Source organism: Protopterus annectens, chromosome 13.part0, assembly GCF_019279795.1.
Source record: "Protopterus annectens isolate FY-2018-M chromosome 13.part0, PAN1.0, whole genome shotgun sequence".
Classification (NCBI taxonomy): Eukaryota; Metazoa; Chordata; order Ceratodontiformes; family Protopteridae; genus Protopterus; species Protopterus annectens.
The window spans coordinates 72615487-72621486 of record NC_056747.1 but is presented as its reverse complement, the minus strand read 5'-3'; the positions used below and the strand labels follow the sequence as shown (position 1 = coordinate 72621486).

Here is a 6000-nt window from a genome sequence, read left to right as displayed (position 1 = left end):
TGGTATGAATTGAATAAATGTCTGGATATTAGTAATCGTTTTAGAAGCAGAAAGTGAATTTCCATTTTTTTTTTTGTTAAAAAAATGAAAAGTTGTATTTAAGATTTATGTATTAACCAATTAGTAACTGAGTCCAATGCCCCTTTCTGACATGATAAGTGTCAAAGTCACAAAGTTAGGAAGCAATGTTCATAACAAAATAAATTGCTAATTACAGTGACACTGATCCCACAGCATAAATTGCTAACTATATAAATATTTATGCCTGAAGTTTCTCTGGCTTATTAATACTTATTACATGTAGTGCATTCAATGAAATCCGTAATATTAATAGTAATAGTCTATGGTTGCCATTCTTAAATGTGCTACAATTATTACTCAGTTTATCAATGCTCACAAAAAGATTACTAAATAAGCTATTTTAAATAAAGCAATTAATGATGCTCAGTGTAATAATATTAAAGATAATAAAATCATCCATTTACTTTGTATTGCTGACATTTTTAGGAGACGGATTGATTTGTGGTTTTTTTTTTAAATATAATTACATGTTTATCATCACTTTGTAGTATGGACCACACACACACACACACACACACACACACACACACACACACACACACACACACACACACATGCACACATGTGCGCACACACACACGCACACACACACACACACACACACACACACACACACACACACACACACACACACACACACACACGCACACAAAGTATCTCTTTATCTCAACATCCTTACACCTGGGTCTATATCATTTAATTGCATGCTTAATTGAGCAAATCGCTATTTGTCAAACTGACTTAAGCGAAAGCTCAATTAAGTGAACGATTGGTTAAATGAATGTTTTCCCAGGGAAAGGATGTGGTTGGCCATCACGGGAAATTTGCTCTTTTCCCCACTGTAATGCAATCTCAGAGCTGTTATATTTAGTTAAGGGGTGTGGGGGTAGCCCCCAACCTGCATTGGCGTTTTGTTGTGTGGTTTTGCGCACAGTCACTAAGGGAGACTACCTTCACTTTGCCCTGGGAAAATTGTTGCTCAAAAGTTCATTGGTTGAATACGCTGTTCGGTTATTAGTTGTTTGATGAAGAGGCATTCACTAAAATGCAATTTGACAATGTGATATAGACCCCTTACACCCCTGCATCTCTCTCTTTCTCTCTCTCTCTCTCTCTCTATATATATATATATATATATATACATTTGGAAATATTGAGATTGAATTTTGCTGGCACAAACAACCAACAAGAAGCTCACTGGCACTTAAATGCTTAGCTAACCAATGTCAAGTGCAAAAAAACTCACTCCTGAAAAAGAAAAGCCTTTTTGAGCATGGAGTAAGCCCTCTAACAATGCTGATATGGGGGGTTTTGTTCCAGCCCCACCTCCCCACCAACACTTGCGTATACCAACTCCATGATCAATCAACTGTGGGAAAAAGGGGAGCTTCCCCAACCTCAGCTGTCATCCTAAGCCTGATTAATATGTAATATTTGACAAAATATAAACTGAAATCGTTACTCAATTCACAACTTGACCAAAAAACTGGCAAATTAAAGTGAAACCATTTCTATCTACAGATCTATGTATTAAACTGTCTATGTATAAACCAAGAGTAGGACTCGTAATAAAAAGTGACTTGACAGTTTTATCACTTTACATGTTATTGAAAGAAAGAAAGGAAGAAATGTAAGTTATGGTGAATCAGTGCTCTATCTTGAAATGACAGATTTTATGTCAGCTAACATGAATTTTTGAATTTTCTTAGATGCCCTCCCACAAAAAAAAAAAATGGAAAAATCAATGTCTCTGTTAAGAGATTGGGCAGGATTCATGAAGGCTTGCACGGAGTCTAAGAGTAGTGTAAGACTCCATGCAGCCTTTGCGCTCCAGGAACAGCCCAAAGTCCGTGTAAGAGACAAGCTAAAACGTCTCTTACATGGAGTGGGCATGGATAAGCTAATCACCTCACTTGCAGCCGAATAGCATGCAAATGAGGATGATTAGTGATCCAGGAAGCCCAGAACAGCCCGTGTAAGAGCCATTTTAGCTGCAGAAATGTACTCAGTTGACAACTGAGTACGTTTCTGCAAAAACCGCAATGGAGCCATGTCAGCTCCAAATAAAGGGTGCATATGTGTCAGGCAGCATGCCAATGGCCAAATATGTGGCCATTGGCAAGGTAACCTGATGCAAAAGTGATAAAAAAATATATTTTTTTTTTCAGCGATCGCCGATGTTTAAACCCAGAGCAGCCCCGCGCAAATGGGCTGTGCTGTATAAAACATAAAAACAAAGGTTTTAAACCCACAAATGTGGGTTTTATGCAATACATGGAATGTCAATGCAGGGACCAGCAGACTAAAACCAACATGGCCACCGTGTAGTGGTTGCTAAGGGGGGAAGCTGAGTCTAAGAGATGTAACTAAGCATTAGTAGGCAATCTGATGCAAATGAGTGTTAGGATACTGAATTCCATTGTCACATAGCAAATGAGCACAGTCTGAGTAGTGTAAGAGTTACAGAAGGGGGAGGAACAGAGTAGGAGATAGGTGACATCACAGGGGGGAATGGTAGAAAGAAATGCAGTTCATTGGAGGTCAGAGTTACATGACAGATGTCAGACAGATATCATGGAAAGAGGTGTGCCACTAGATAAGCCTGAGAAAGTCAAGAAATGGAAGGTGTACACTGTTGCCTACACCAAAGTTTCTTGCTGGGCGTGCATGCGCACGTGTGAGCGCCATGAAGAGCGAGTAAGACAGTGTGCACGCGTGTAAGGCAGACTGAGCATGTGGGAGCGTGTTTAGAGATGTTTAACACTGTTTGCAAGGGTGTACATGTGTTTTAACCCGAATAAGCAGATTCAGAACCGTATAAGCATGTGTGCGCGCGTGTAAGCCACTGTGAGCATGTTTCTGCTGTTTTGCACACGGCTCCTCCCTGAGGAAACAGAAAGGAAAAAGGAAGCAACAGATCTAGTAGGAAGCTAGCAGGGAATACTGCTGGAGCTAGCAGGTGAAAACAATTAGAAGCAGGCAATTATACAGGCAGAATAGTATCCCAGCCCAGCACTTAAAACTCTGCAAACAGCAGTGCAGGATGTTTCTCTCAAGAGACACTGCAAGACAGGAGTAAGTTATTAGAAGTGAAAACTGAAAAAGCTTCACTCAGAGCAGAAATGTTAGGGGCTGCCATAGCTGTCATAATGAGACATAGGCGACTTGCTGAGGGTGGTGACAATGCAGATGGTGCCAGACAACCCACAGTGAGGAGACAGAGAAGAGTGTACAGGCCCAGGGTCACCTACCACAGGTTACATGAGCTGGAGATAGTAGAGTGCTATAGAGTGGACAGAGACCTCCTGCAGCAAATAGTGGAGCTGTGCAGGCCACGCCTCACACACAGAACCAACAGAGGGGAACCCATCCCAATGGAAACTAAGGTATGTGTTGGCCTAAGAATACTAGCAACAGGTACCTTCCAGAGACCAACTGGTGATATGATGGGGATATCACAGGCATCAGCCTCCAGGGTACTGCACCAGTTCCTGGATGCCATGTCAGCACATGTCGGTGATCATGTATATTTCCCCAATGCCCATGAGGTATTGGCCAGCAATATGCGTCTCTTCCAGCAAATAGCGGAATACCCTGAGGTAGTGGGTGCAATAGACTGCACGCACATACGTATCAAAGCACCAGCCGGTGAGTGGGGTAGGGCATACATCAACCGCAAGGGCTTCCCCTCCATCAACTGCCAGGTCGTGTGTGATGCCCAGGGCATAATAATGAATGTGTGTGCTGGCTGTCCTGGGAGCTACCATGATTCCCACATCTGGCATTTGACGCAGCTGTACCAGACATTTGCCAATGGGGACATCCCGCATGGACACCTAGTGGGGGATGCAGGTTATGCACTGGAGCCGTGGATGATGACACCCATCAGAAACGCACACACACCTGAACAGGAACGCCATAATGAGGCACATGCTCAAACACGTAATGTAATAGAGTGTGTGTTTGGGCTGCTCAAGTCACGGTTCCGGTGTCTGGACACATCTGGTGGAGCCTTGCAGTACACACCAACTACATGTACCCAAATTGTCATGGTATGTGCTATGCTACATAATATGATCTTGCGAAAACAGCTGCAGCAGGACCATCATATGGCCAGGCCAAACAGCCCCCCACCATTGCCAAGGCTATTACAGGCAGAGCGTGACTCAGAGGAGGAACAACCTGAGCCTGCCCCAGTAGGCAGAAGGAGGCATGCCCAGTATGCCCTGGCCTTGGCAAAGAGGCAACGCATAGCACATACACTGGCTCAGTAGGAACCCTGGGAATGATACCCCATCTGACTCACTCAGATAATAACAGGGATGCCTAAACTGACATGACCTGCTCACAAACATGTACAGGGAGTGTAATATGTGCATCCGACATAGGCAGCCCTGCAGCACCACCTGAGGTATGAATGCCATGTGTTAAGTAATGTAACACCATGTACTATATGCACACCTGAGGACCCTGACTAACATCCTACCCTCACCAAGCATCATGCCACAATATGACAATGAGATGATCAAGTGCAATAATTGACTGAAGTATCGCAGTTAGTCAAAGGGGATCCAATGTGTGCCAGTCTGGGATGACATGCTGAGCATGACATGATGCTCCACCTGCTAGGACTGGCGTGCACCTATCAGTGCAGGCCGTATGGATACTGGCAAAGGCTGTTGTTACCCACAGTGTGCCCTGAATAGGTAAGGCTCAAAACACAAACCTATCTCCATAGGTATCCGAAGGGATAAGAATAAGATAAGGGATAAGTCGAAACAGCAAGATGCATGCAGTCTAAACTCACTCAGTATGGAGAATGTTGATATCTGTGCTGTAACAGAAAACTGAGTCAAGGCTCACAGCAGCACCCTAACACTACCAGGTTACACCTCAGACTGTGCTGTACAGCCTCAAAACATGGAACAAGCTACAAAAGGAGGGTGACTAGAAAGAATTGTCAAGGATAACCACACCCCCATGTTGGTACCACAACAAGAAGCAGCATGGACTAGCCATGGTCAAGTAACAGTGGCTAAAACTGCCCCCCAGTTTATAGCCTGCTACAGACTACTGTCCCAACACCAGGAACTGCACCTGGCCTATGCTGGAATACATGAATATATCAAGTCCTCCAAACCACATTATATTGGGTGACTGAAAATACCCAGACATAGACTGGGAGCATTATACTAGCTCCAACAGTGTAGGACAAAAGGTCACAGAATCCATAAACCAAAAGGCCCAGGAACAACGTACCACCCCACAAGAGGGGTAAGCATACTGGATGTGATAATCAGCAACATGGGTACTGGATGGCAAGATGAGAAGTGTATTGCTCACTGGTAAAACCAGACCATAGAGTAATCACACTGGATATACAAATCCTGACCACAGTCCCTGGCCAGAAAACCACAGTGGAAAACATGTGTAAAGCAATATATGCACTCCTCCAAACTGATGTGGAATCCATTAAAGGTCCTGTGCAGGTGCAAAATATGGGCCACACCTCAGAACCTGTAATACAGCCATTCCATGAACACTGCCAGGAATGCTTGGATTATGCAATCTTAAATTAAAACAAGACACAATGCCATACACGCAGGCATCTGGCATGGTGGACACCAGCCATAACCAAACCATGCAAGAGAATGAGGAAGCTATTACATGATAGAGCAAACATAAACAATGAAGTAATCACTGATCAGTAGTATGGCAATAAAATATGTCCACACATACAATCCACTAAGGCCAGCCACAACAAGTTTTATCTGTGAATCCTGAGGCAATGTTACATCTGCCCCAAGTACACAGACAACCCCCAACTCCACCCAAGAAATACAAATATATGTGAGAGATGCAACCATCTATCCAAACTGGAAGCTGAGCTCCCTCAACTCAGTACTCCCAAAACTAGTC

General features: G+C 43.6%; 1 protein-coding gene across 1 annotated transcript in view; it reads left to right on the top strand.

Annotated features, from left to right (window-relative positions):
* The window catches only part of LOC122817593 (tyrosine-protein kinase JAK2-like), an 876396-nt gene that overhangs the window by 436796 nt on the left and 433600 nt on the right, over window positions 1-6000 (top strand). The window lies entirely within an intron of this gene.